Genomic DNA, 14042 nt, shown 5'->3' with positions numbered 1-14042 from the left:
TTTTTTTTTTTTTTTACTTCAAACCGTTACTTCAGGCAATGAGTCCTCTATCCATAATATTGCTTTCTCCAATGAAAAATGTTGCCTCATCTCAATCAGGAGAGAAATATGCACAGATCAAGCACCCTTTGCAAGATCAAGCACCAAAATGGTTCTAAACAAATATGTTACTGGATTTTGATGTGAAAGGACAACAGGGGATCAACTTTTTTTCCACTAGATGAAGCATTATTATGGATTATGGACTATGGTATTTTGTCCAGAAGCAATGGTTTGAAGATAAAACGCCTTAAAGACGGACTCGTTTCTTACAAACATTAAGTTTTTCACCTCACAAGGCATTAATTGATGGACTGGAGTGGTGTGGATTATTGTGATGTTTTTATCAGCTGTTTGGACTCTCATTCTGACGGCACCCATTCACTGCAGAGGATCCATTGGTGAGCAAGTGATGGAATGCTACATTTCTCCAAATCTGTTCTGATGAAGAAACAAACTCATCTACATCTTAGATGGCCTGAGGTTGAGTACATTTTCAGCAAATTTGTATTTTTGGGTGAACTATTCCTTTAACAGAATAATTTTTTTCCCTTAGTTTAAAGAACATTTTAATAATCGGGAAAAAAAATAAAATAAATTTTCCACCTTTTGGGCAATGGAAAGTTTCCATAGATGTTAAAGTTTCTTCATAGAACCATCAATGCCAATGAAGAACCTTTTTATTTATTTATTTAAGTATTTATTAATGAGTGTAGGTGCACAATCAGCGTCCGATCTTTCACTGTCCCTCGTTCCCCTGGGCCTCCCAAGCCACGCTAACCTTGTTAATGGCCATTCGGGTCAGCACTGCCCTTATCGCACGGCTATCTACGCAGCAGCCAACGAAATGCACTTACAACTCTCAGACACAAAAACAATGAAAACATAAACCATGTGTCTTCATCAAACACCAGTCAGAAGAGAGAAAAAAGGATTAAGGGAAGGGTTTATGAATTATTTAGATTAAAATCTTTTTCCGATTACCCGTTTTTTCCTACTTCCATTCCCTTTTCTTCCCTTTCTTTCTCTTTTTTTCAGAGGAGAATTCTAAAACATTTATATCCCTCTGTTCCTGAGTAAAGGAGCTCAGGGCAGATATTCCATTAAAAATAAAAGTTGGTGGAGACGAGGAGAGAGAGGCAGTCTGAGCCTCGGTGGATTTTAGATTTTAGTCACCTTTAATCAGCCCTACTGTTTCTGTACTCATGGAAAAAGAGGCAGATGAAACAGGTGCGTAATGATTTTCTTCTTCTACTAGTTTGCTGCAGTCTTTGGGTGCTGGCAACTTAAAAGGATCCAAAGAGAATAGACTTTTCTTTACCTTTTATTATTACTGTCAGGGCACCCGCTCACTACTTCCCTTTGTTGGAAGGTCTTATCAATTTTCCAATTTATTAAAAAAAATGATGCATGTAAGTGCTATTATCCTTGCTCAGGAGTGTAGTGGAGGACAGTAGGATTTTTAGCTGATGGCCTCAGCAACTCTTTAACGATTGTCTTTGCTGCATTAAAGAAAGTTGACCACAAAGATATCATCTGTGTCTTTGGTTAAGCAGGAGAAAATGATCTCAGGTCTCTCTCATTTTAAATCAAGAAAAATAACAGAATCTAATGGTTTAGAAGTTCAAATAGAGCTGATAAGGAGCGCATAACTTATGTATTACGGTAAAAAAAAAAAATTCAACATTCAAAGAGAATAATGTGGTCACTGAAGATTAAATTTTAGCACCATTTAACCTTTTTTTTTAATTTACATGTATATTTCTTTTTAACAGAAAACGAGTCTCCACTATATTTAGCCTATAATAAATAGTATGGTTTTTCCCATTTGATTTTCCCTCCAAAAAATAATTTCACAATAAATTGTGTAAAAACACCTACAAATGTGTGTACACCAGTCATTACACTGCCTAATATGGATATACGAATAAGACACAAATGAATTTGTGAATGAATCGCTGTTGTAGAACAAATCTTAAGTGAAAGAATCTTGAACAAAACCAGAAGATCCGTTTTGTTGTCATTTGCAGGGCAGGGTTTGTATACACGCAAATTTTAATATAGGACATTAAATCATATTTAGGTTGTGATCAAGTGTTTTTACGAATCGGTTCAGTGAACAATTCAATGATTCACTTGCGCAGAAAAAAAGTAATGCCACAAGTCACTTGTCACCTACTGGCAGATCAGAACGAATCCTTTATTTAATAAGGTTCCTTTTAATTAATAATCTGTTATTTCATCTTTTAAGTAGCTTATTTTTTAACAAATAAGCCTTCGAGAACTCTAAAGCTTTAAAATCCATTTCATTGGGTATGTTTTTGCACTGCAGTTTAAAAAAACGCCACAATTGCAAAATACTTTTGTGAAGTTTTGCACCAATACATTCCTTTAAAAGTACAGAGTTTTACAAAAACCTTATACTATTTAGAGTACACTTAAAAAGGGATGGAAAGGGACAAGTTTCCTCAAAATTCAGGACCTGTTTCCTCAGTGCATAAACAAAACCTACAGTGTCAGCCTCCATCCTCAATTCCTGCCAAACATTCCCACTGCTATCCATGACACAGATGTTCCTGGATTGTGTTTGAACATGTCTGACTGCTTGTAGTAGTAGCTTAAACAATCTTAATAAAATATTTCTGTAGAGGTTAGGTGGACCCCTGGCTCCTTTGGCTCATTATAGATCTCCGCTCGGGCCGATGAGTGCTGTTCTGGTCCCACTATGATTTATTAAGGCTGGATAAAGGAGAGGAAAGCCTGCCGGGTTTACACCACAACACACTCAATCCACAGGGATGTTTTAGGGGCGAAGGTTCAGCAAAGTGGCCGTGCCAGACAGGTTTACATCATCTGTGGTTAATTTTAAAATGAATTATAAATGCCTAAATGAAATACATAGGAGTTAGCTGCTTTTCAATAATTCTCTCTTCTTTCGATGCCTTCCGTTCTTTGTAACTTTCACTCCCTTTATTTGTGCAAGTGAGCGTGTTTATAGATGTGCCCTGTGCATCAGCAGCATCGCCCTGAGCTAAATTCAAGGCCATTTGCTCTTCAGAGCAGAGCGCTAATGGGCGAGGGGAGGGACAGACAGGCCTTCTGTTTAAAAATGGATGGCTGTGATATGGCCAGATCTGAGCAAACAAACATCAGAGGCTAATTGGTTTGTTTGAAGGACAAGAGGCAGGGCTGCTCCTGTAGTTCTCCCCACCCACACATGAGGCGATGTTTATACGAGTCAAGACACGGGAAATGGTTGCAAGCGTTCAGGTCGAGTTCTAGAGCCACAATGGTGACACAAACCTGCTGCGGCCTTATATGTCCTTAACCTTTTCACACGTAAACTCAAAATGTTGATTCCCTGGTGCGATTCTTGTAAAAGAACGCAACAGATTCTGAATTTCATTGTGGCACAACGAGCTTGTCACATGACAACCAGCAGACACACTGAAGCAGTGTTTCTCAGCACTGTTCCTGGAGGCCACAAACAACACACATTTTGGATGTCACCCTAATCACACAGACTTGATTAAATTCATAAGCTTGCTTCAAGCCTGGGTTGTCACTTCTCACTTGATAAAAAAAAAAAAATGTAATTGTATTTCTAGATTTGCTAATTTCATTTATTTAATAATAATATTTATCATCTAATTTTCTAGATAAGGAAATGTTTAAAATTCTGAAGATTCTTGAACATGTTTTTTTAAATTTTTTTTTTTATAAATGATACATTTTTTATATCATATTATCAACAATAAAACGCAACTGTATTACTGAATTACTGTTATATGTGCAGGCATGTTTGTTTACATTGCAATGCAATGTGGGATCTCATAACCCATCCCCTACCCCTAAACATAACCCTAACAAAAACCTCTGCAGACCACTAGATTTAAATAGAAACATTTTTTTTTTTTTTTTTCTTCTTTTTTTTTTTACGGGTAGCTAATTAATAGCCTACAATTTGCTTGCCGTGAACAAAACAATACAAATACCATATTAAATTACATTCAAAAGGTGATAATTCTAAGGCAAAAACAAACTTTTATCCTGGTACTTGTGATTATTTTAATGTCTGAAACATACAAACACAATATTTGTGGAGCGAATGCAGATTTGAGTTTTTCAGTTTCATTACATCAGGTTTTAATCACACTGGTTTGATCGTAGACCTCAGGGTCCAGCCTCTGCGGTTTGATATGTGTCAAAGGGTTAACCAAACACTCTTCACAAGACCGCAACATTCACTCTTGTGTGCAGGCGGTTCAGGGTTTGAGCGGTATAGAGAAAGGACTTGACATCTCATGACTGAGGCAACAGGCTTAACAGTGAAGGAATAGAGGATACAAAGATATATATTCCTTTACTCCACAGTCAATTTTCAAATCTCTAACACCCTATGGCTGTCTATTTTTTCTGGAGCCTTCTCTTTTCACTTTTTTTTGCTTTCATTATTTTCTTTTACGACGAAACGGGAGCTGGGTGCTGATAGTGATAGATGGCTCAGCGCTCTAACACTTTATCCAATTCAGTGCAGATTTCATCCAATAAAGAATCACTTGTGCACTCTCAAACTAAATGGAAGTCAGGCAGCGGAGAGAAAGGGGCTGCGGTTTGTTTCTGAGCTGCGAAAATCAAATTTTCTTAAAGCTGCCGCGGCAGTGGCTCGCGGAAAAAGCAACAACAGCCATGACTGGCCGGGGCCACAGCCGTCTGCACACACAATTTAATCCATCACAGAGCTCCTGACACCACATCAATCAAGCTTTCATCAGCATGGACTCCAAAAAACTATATTTCCATTCACCCACTACTAACTGGGCCAAAGCCAAGCCCCTGCCGGCCAATAGCAGAGACTGGGAGGCCCCCGAGCAGACAGGACCGAGTAGCACCACCTACGGCGCTCACGCACAGACATACTCTCAGCAGGCAGGTCGGTCGGGCTTCTGCAGACGGTTGCACACACGTACGCACTCGGAAATTCCTCATCGCAGAGACGTTTCAACAGCACAGGCAAGGCTACATATTTCAGCTGCTTTTCAGCGAGTTTGAAATAACAGGGCTTTATTTTTCAAGTATAAAATGAAACAGGATGATTTCTTTAGATCGTAGATAACCATATGTGTTTGAGCCAAATGAATCAAAAACAAGAAAAACTCTGTTGGCATGATAAACAAGGATTTGCATTCATGTACTACGGAGCACCTTAGGGGACATGGTGATGGAAAAAATATGGGAGATTATGGGAGAAAATATATATTTCAATGTTTTTGCGTTCTCCTGAGAAGCTTTGCATTCGTCCGCGAAAGCACTGAAATATTTTTTACGAAAGAATGCAAAGTTTCTGGAGGAAAAGCAACATTTTTGCAAGCGAAAAATAAAGTTTCTCGGTGGAGCGCAAAAACATTAAAACATTATTTTCCCTCCCATCTAATATTTTGACCATCACAATGTCCCTTTAGGGGCTCTGTAAAGTACATATACACAGAAAAACAGTCTGGCACTGTGTAAATCAATATGTGTAAGTACAGATACTGTAGCTAATACAAGCTTTTTTATGGATTCAATTTCCACTGAGATCCTTTGAGATGATTAGTAAAATACAGAAAGAAAACTAGGAAGGTCTTCCTGTTTGCTTTTTATGTCTGTTGAGACTGTACGATAGTCAGGACGATTTGATTTGTAAGATGGTTAAAGTAGTCAAATATTTTGTATTCTCCTTTCATTTCATTGCGATTTGTTGCCTTTTCAATGAGGCTAAAACATTGTTCTCGTACGCATGCGGTAACAAACGCAACACACACACACAAACATATTAAATGTAGCATCCTTCATCATTCTTCGCCGTATGACACCCCATCATCCCGCCCGCCCTAGGCTGTGGCTCTGGTGGCCTATGATTTATAATTCATAGGGGCCGCTTTTACACGGGACCTTGGTCTACCTGATACCTCTCAACTGGTCCTGTCCCAGAACAGGGAAGCGGTGAGGGCTTTCTTCATTACACCATGACAGACTTCCTCCCAAACCCGGCGTGCCACCGCCGTCCTGCATGCATATGGGTTTTAATGATCTCCCCGCTGTAAGCCAGACCAGTGATATCATCCGTCGGTCTGAAAGCAAAGACCCTTGATTGTTGTCTGCTATGATAAACGCCGCACAGGCATTAGCCTCGCTCCTGTAAAGCATGTGGCCCCCTGGCCCGGACCGGCGCGAGTGTGTGCGCACGACAGCGAGAGAGCGAGAGCGGCGCTGTGAAGTTGACCCCAGCGTGGGCTCTGGGCGTCAGGCTGTGGGCCAGGCCTGATTCTGCTGAAGGCTCTGCTCCATGCTCTGCTGGCCTCCTGAACCCTGCCCGTGCTCCAGCGCTGCCCCTGCACTGTACTCCTGCATGCTCTCCCCCTCCTTCACCTCCCCACACAGCAGGGCTTGTCCGATTGCCAGCGGCGGGTTAAACGACAAAGAGAGGGCAGCTCAGCCCGGATCAGAGGCATGTATTATTGTTGTTGTTGCTAAGTGCTCCGGACTAATTATTCCACCCTGATTTGCAAATGGAGCCTGGGCTCATTTCCATATCAATGGACGGAGAAAGGCAGAAAGGGGAGAAGACGCGTCGAGGTTGGGGTGGGTTAAGCGTGCGGTTAAGCCTCGTTCCGACAACAAACACACAACAAACCCCCCTTTCTTCTCGGATGGGCTAATAAAGACACTAAACAGAATGGTGGTCGGTGGAGTCATTTGGAAAGGGATTTGATGAGATGAGGGCTCTGTCAAATTATTGGGCAGGCCTTGGATTAGTTCAGTTGTAGCATGGCCCCGCACTCCACTGAGATCATTTAGGCAATTACCAAGAATAAAGACAGCAGCGGTGTTGAACAGCTCCACTTCAAAGGCTTGCACCAGGCGAACAGTTACAGCACACTGGTCAATTTCCATACAAACCGCACCCCCCTCTCCTCGGCCTCCCCTTCTCAACATGCCTCAAGGCATTCTGGCAGTGCTAATGAACACTCGCTGCCTTCCCTGCCAAACAACACATGAACACACTCACACTTCTAACTCCGATGAGAAGTTCATGATGCACTCTCCACTTGTGTTTTCAACACAAAGAGGACGAGTATGCCTTGACAACAACTACTTGACTCTTTATTGCCCAATTGTTGGCTGGGCGTCAGGCTCCTTTGTCCCCTTTTCCTGCCTGTAAAAACTGCGGAGCTTGTGAAAATTGTATGTTTTTCAGACAATCACGTCGCCTTCAAATCGACATCAAATCAACGGCTTTTGAGAAGAGACTATTTATTTTGCATTCTAAAGGCTGCAGTGGTCTCACGTAACTGGTGTAATTATTGTCATTGTTTAGGAAAATATTTTCTTATACATAGCTCCAGCTAGATGCCAAAATTGCACTTTTATTTTGTAACACTACGTGAAATGGAAGAAACTGATATTATATGAGTAATAAGGCAAAGGGAAACACTCTTTCATAAGCAAATAGAGGAAAAGAGAGGGAATAGAGCACATTTGTATTATTTTAAGATTCAAAACGTGATTATTCTGTGGGTCGAACAATTGTAATATCAATTAGATTTGTTGATATTTCATCAAAAATATCTCAATTTGTGTTCTGAAGATGAACAAAGGTCTTACGAGTTTGGAACAACATTGCTTCTGCAATCATGCCCTATCTGCTAAGTGTTCTACAATCTGGGACAAGCTGGAGATATGAGAGCGAGGAACAACGTCTTTAATCATATCTTGAGATGTTTATTGTTTATCACCGATTGGAAAATTGGACCAACAGTCACTCACACTGTTCTTTATAATGATCATCACCATTAAAAAGCCTCCGTAGTTGCTGGCCGTTGCACCTGAGCGAGGCAATTCCTTAAAGGTGTAGCTGTCTGGATATTAAAAATGCAGGATCTGTTTGTCGGCTGTGACCTCCGTGTTTGTCAGGCTTCGGCATGGATCGCGGATGGGTTGACAGGATCAGTCATTGCAGATGGCACATTCTTCGGTGCAGCGGCAGGCCGCGTGGAACTGCAGCCTGACGCCTCCAATAGGCCGACAGGCCTTTGAATTTGAGACAAACCCGGAACGTCACTGCCAGTTTGGGGGAGTCACTGGGTCTGACAGCCCTCCACCATCATTCCAGCGCTGCCTCTTCTCTTACGACTGTGCCAGAGCAGGCCAAATTGGTCGATTTCAACCCCTTCTGGATGCTGCTTTTAAAGATCCAAGACAAACATACAAGCAACCAGATCCCTCACTTAGGATTGAGTTTCGACAAAATATAGACCCTTATCACAGGTGATAAATAATTCAGATGCAGCAAAATCGGACTTTGTAAAATGTTTATTGATACGGCATGGGCGGTGTCAGACCGGTGAACTGGATATTGATAACGCCATCTGAGCACACGGGTTGGAGGGGTGAACGAAAGGCGCATGAGGGCTCCAGAAAGAAAGACAGCGAATAATGCATAAATAAAAATGTTTCTTACAAACACAGAGACTCTTGTCATAAATGTAACCGATTTAGGGTGAATCGAGAGCCGAGAGAGAAAGAAAGTAGGAGATGGAGAGATGAAATGAGGCGAAGGCGGCTGATAAAACAATGACACGAAGGCACGAGCGATAAAGTCGTTGCTGAAAAACTGGAGATGAAAGGCAGAGAAATAAAAGCGTGGATGTCATTAGAAGTCATCTTTTCATTCCCTCACAAAAGCAGTTAATATGAGCTTGAACATACAGATATATTAAAGCAGAATATTCTCATTATTATTAATACTAATAAGGAGAGATCACATTGTGAAGAACAGCCTCGGCGCATGCTAATAGTCGCAGGACTCATAATGGTAATGTCATGAGATTCAGCTTCTCCGGCTCATCACCGCATCCGTTTTATTCCTATCTTCCCATTCAGCTGACAGGAGTCATATTCCTCTAAATCTAACACTGGGGCCCTTTAGCACTGATAATATAAAATAATGTATTCTTTACATTTATTAAATACACACTTGGAAATATAATATAGCGCCTCGCCCCCTCTCCCTCCCTCTCGACCCCCTCCCTCCCCGTTTCCGTTCCCAGGTTGTGCGGTGACGAAAAGAGGCTGCCAGTGTCAGGGAAATCGGCCGGCGAGTATTTGTTTGAGATGCAAAACTGTTTAAATCTTTAATAAAACGACAAGGATGGAATATCAGACATCATCTGCCAGGCGTGAGGGACAGGGCATTTATATTGTGTCATTTGAAGGCCTAGGAGATGTGCGCGTGTGTGTGTGTGTTATGGCCTTATAGGGTTGAAAATTGTTCCATGATGACATTATTCTTATTTGAAATATTCCTCTCGTCTCTCTCTCCGTCCAATGGTGCCGCACCAGAGGCCATTTTAATTCCCAGCCCTCCTGGCAGCAATCCTTCAAACATTTCCAAGACAAATTTCCATCCCTCTTAACGTGTTATTAATGCCACTTGGCTTTATTTCTAAATAAGTTATGTTCGGGAGGTGAGAGAGATTCAAAGATGGTGCCATATCACTTAGAAAAGGAAAACGCATGGGGAAATGAGACCATTCTCTTAAGTTATTTTAGAAGCATCATTATGGCGCATCTGCTTTTTGCGTGACTGGCCTCATAAGCCGCCCGTTCCCTGCTCATATTGGAACAGTTTGATGAAAAATTACAACAACCATTACGTCTGCTTATCATAATAGCCTGCTTGCAATAGACAACAGCCTTCGCATGTGAACAATTCCTAATGTTCCTGCAATCCAGGCATTTAGAGCAAATGAGCAGGGTCATCAGCGGCATGCAGCCGCTTCGGCTCTCACGTGGTAATATCCAGAACGGGATGTCATTCCAGACTCGGCCGTGGAAAGACTGCAGCATCCCCTAATGGTTTACAACAGGTACAGTGAATTCGCCCAGGCTACAAGACACGTTTTGCCAGCAGGTGCATGCTTTCTCGGTCTCTCATCTTTGTAACTTGGCAGTCAGTGCCAGCCCAACAGCAGTGAATGTGGACTACTGGGAGCGATATCAAGCAGGCCGCCACATGAGCGAGCGAGCAGACATACAGGGGTTTGTTTAGCAAGCAGAAGCTTTGTTTTTATGGGCGCAGAGCTACAGCAACGGGGTTGACGGAAGACAGACGTCTGTCAAAAACAAGCAACGGCTTTGAATGAATGAAGGCTGGGGGTCTTTAAAAACAATAGTGGAGTAAGCAAGCGAAATAGCAAACCAATGAGAGAAACACACACGCGTACAGAGCTGGAATAGACAAACACGCATAGTATGTGTTCCCGTATCATCCAGTACAAACAAAAAGGAACAAAATTACTGAATATGAAACCGTGTTTGGGAAAAGTGGGTTATTTTCGAGCGTCGTTTCACTCTTTTCAAACCACGCGGAGCCTGATGTTATTCAGATTAGTACTGAAAGGGGAAGAGGTGCTGCTAAACCTCAGAATAGCTGGCTGAGATGGATCAGACTGGTGAATATTTGCTCTCTGGTCTCGTGACCATAAATCGACAGGAAGATGGAAACAATTTTGAGTTAATTATTGTGCTTGTGAAATAATCAACAAAGACACTGCTATTACATTGCAGGGAATGTAATATGTATAATTGTGTAAAAACAATATCCATCAGGACACGATACTCATCATATCTCTGGCAATCATCTGCAAGCAACAAACTGTGTGCAGTCAATAAAGCACTATAAAAAGGTGGATCTACTGAATTAATCTATTTATCCAGAAATGCATTAAAATTCACACGTACAATGACTTAAATACACAATATTTTGGGGACCATAGCATCTAAATTTACAGGGGGATACAACTGTCCTGATATCATAATGAAGTAAAAAAAAAAAAAAAGCATCCTTAAGATTGTTATTTAAATGTGTGTGTCTAAACACAAATTACACTTGAAAAGTTTGTGGTCAGTAAGTCTTTTTTTTTTTTTTAAGAAATTAATATTTTAATTCAGCAAGGACGCAGTAAATTGATCAAAAGTGACAGTAAATTCATTCATAATGATACAAAAGATTTATATTTTAAATAAATGCTGTTCTTTTGAACTTTTCTTTCATAAAGGAGTTCTGAAAAAAAAAAAAAAAAGTATCATGGTTTCCACAAAAATATTAAGCAGCACAACTGTTTTCAACACTGATAATAAGAAATATTTTTGGAGCCGCAAATATTAGAAATGTTTCTGAAGGATCATGTGACTGAAGACTGGAGTAATGATGCTGAAAATTCAGCTTTGCACCACAGGAATAAATTACATTTAAAATATATTAAAATAGAAAACAACTCTTTTAAAATTGTAATAATATTTCACATTATCACAGTTTTTACAGTATTTTTGATCAAATAAAGATGGATCAGATCAAATAGTCGCTTGTTGATCTTGACATATTGACATAAATAATCAGGAAGATGGAAACAATTTTGAGCTAATTGTAGCACTTGAGAAATAATCAACGACACCATGCTATTATAATGCAAGGAATGTAATATGTATAATAGGTGTGTGTCAGTCACACTATGAAAAATATCCATCAGGACATGCTTAGATCTCAGGTAATCATCTGCATGCAACAAATGGTGTGCAATCAATAAAGCACTATAAAAAAAGTGTTGTTTTTTTTCCGGGAATCCTCAATCAAACATTATCACTGATGTATTGGTCACATCTCTCATATAAGAAAACACTTAAGAGCAAAAATATCTCCTCCATACCATATGACACAGCTGCAATAGAGACGGACTGCCTGTGAATACACTCACTGTGCCACCATCAGTCTGAGAGCGTGTAGAGAGAGTGAGACACTCGACGTCCATCACTCTGACGCGCAAGAAATCAGATACTAGATATACAGCTTCAGCATAGCACACGGGCCTCCACAGCAGCTCTTCGGCTGGGCTTGTCATCTAAATCAGTGGTTTCCAACCCTGGTCCTGGAGGCACCCCAACACTGCACATTTTGCATGTCTCTGACATTTCTCTGACACACCAATTTCAGGTCTTAAAGTCTCTACTAATGAGCTGATGACCTGAATCAGGTGTGTTTGATTAAGGAGACATGCAAAACGTGCAGTGTCGGGGTGCCTCGAGGACCAGGGTTGGGAACCACTGATCTAAATATTGCATGAATAACACAGGCAAGGCCTAGAATGCAGTTAGACACCGCTGATAGGAACAGATGTCCCTCCATGCCCTCAATGTATTTAAAATAAGCTTTGCTTGACCACTAGCCCAGATCTACAAATACTCATCCTGTCAGTCAAGAGGCCGCAGAGAAGACAGGCCATATTGTTGAGCGTAAGCTACTGTGAGCTTTGTAAAATTGGGTTATAGAGAGAATAAGATGTCTTTAATATCTGTTATTTCTCCTACTGAGCACAAATATAGAATTTTGTCTTATTTAATAATTTATTCACAACATTTATTCACAAATACATTAAAATGTATATATTTGACTTTTTTTTTTTTTTAAGAAATGTATACTTTTTTATTCAGCAAGCGTGCATTAAATTGATCAAAAGTGAAAGCAACTATTTTTAGTTGGGTCTTTCAATACAAAACATTTTTATTTCAAATAAATTCTGTTCTTTTGAGCTTCCTATTCATCCAAGATGCCTGAAAATATGATGTATTCCACAAAAATATTAACATGCACAAGTCTTTTCAACTAAATGTTTCTCGAGCAGCAAATCAGCATATTAGAATAATTTCTGAAGGATCATGTGAAACTGAAGACTGGAGTAATTATGCTGAAAATTCAGCGTTGCCGTCACAGGAATACATTACATTTTAAAATATATTCAAATAGAAAACAGCTATTTTAAATTGTAATAATATTTCACAATATTGTTGTTATTACTGCATTTTTGATCAGATAAACACAGACTTGATGAGCATAAGAGACTTCTTTTTTGACCAAATCATAATCATGTATTGTATCTCCTGAATTAATAAATAAAAAAATACAAATTCAAAAAATTAATAAAATATTTTTTGTACCTTGAAAATATATTTATATTTTAATTATACTTACCTTGAAAATATATTTATTAAAAATTACTTATATGTTTAAAATACTTTTCAAAAATACACCACAACAAGTCCTACACAGAAATACTAACTCATCCAATGGTGTGAGTCTGAATGGCAGGACTATCTTTTAGTTTGACCAATGGCAGTCAAAGGAAACGCTTGGAAAGTTAGTCGTTATTTTTTTCAACTGTGTTTGGTGAAGAAATTACACATTCCACTTTCTCATTCTCATATTTTTCTTCAGAGAAAAAAAGAGTCATGTGTATCTCCTTCAAAAGAAATCTCAACAATGTCACACACAGCACTCTTTGAATGCCTGATTTCTGCATGGTGGGATTGCAGAAAAAAAAATAACAAAGCAGAAAGAATGATTTGATTGTAAAATCTGCAGATTTATTACAGCAGCGTGGATTGGTGATATAGCAATGCTTTGATATTAACAAACAGCCAGATGTCCGACCGACACATCCGAAGAACCAAAAAAGAAGCAAAACAACAACAAAAACCCAACTGCTTTTTTCACTAATCTGGTCAGGAACTGGCAAAACTGTAAAATCGTCTTCTCTGCCGATAGGCCTGGCAGAACGTATTTGAGTGTAAAGTAATTTGCCATTCAAGTATTCTCTCTGATGAGAAAGGGCCCGGCGGTGAGTGGTTTCGCCGTGCTTGTCGCTGGCCTGAAGACAAGCTGTCTGCCTGCTGAAATCTCACAAGCTCAAATAGTCAAGTGGAGATAAAGACAAAGAGAGGCTTTGCCAATTCTCAGAGAACTCAGCAAATTCCAAAAGATCAGAAAGCACCACGTCACTTTGCCTCAGAGCAATCTCTACATTATGAAGTTTAATCCTCTCTGATCTGCATCAATAATTACTATGGCAGAGGCAACTGCTCGCCTTCCATTACCGCTAATTATAACTCTGCCATTGATAATCCTT

The 14042-nt window shown here is 39.9% G+C and overlaps 1 protein-coding gene across 2 annotated transcripts in view; it reads right to left on the bottom strand.

The window, feature by feature from the left end:
* LOC107715462 (zinc finger homeobox protein 3-like) overlaps positions 1-14042 on the bottom strand; it is a 349927-nt gene that overhangs the window by 282789 nt on the left and 53096 nt on the right. Inside the window, exon 1 of one of the 2 annotated variants that reach the window (XM_016521608.1) lies at positions 11790-11942. The exons of the other annotated variant lie outside the window; for it this stretch is intronic. The gene's annotated coding sequence lies outside the window, so the exon portion shown is untranslated. Of the gene's footprint in view, positions 1-11789; positions 11943-14042 lie in introns of those variants that run through there. 2 annotated transcript variants of the gene reach the window in all.

This window comes from Sinocyclocheilus rhinocerous, unplaced genomic scaffold (assembly GCF_001515625.1).
Source record: "Sinocyclocheilus rhinocerous isolate Xijiao unplaced genomic scaffold, SAMN03320098_v1.1 scaffold539, whole genome shotgun sequence".
NCBI classification, from domain to species: domain Eukaryota; kingdom Metazoa; phylum Chordata; class Actinopteri; order Cypriniformes; family Cyprinidae; genus Sinocyclocheilus; species Sinocyclocheilus rhinocerous.
This window is presented reverse-complemented; position numbering and strand designations above follow the sequence as displayed.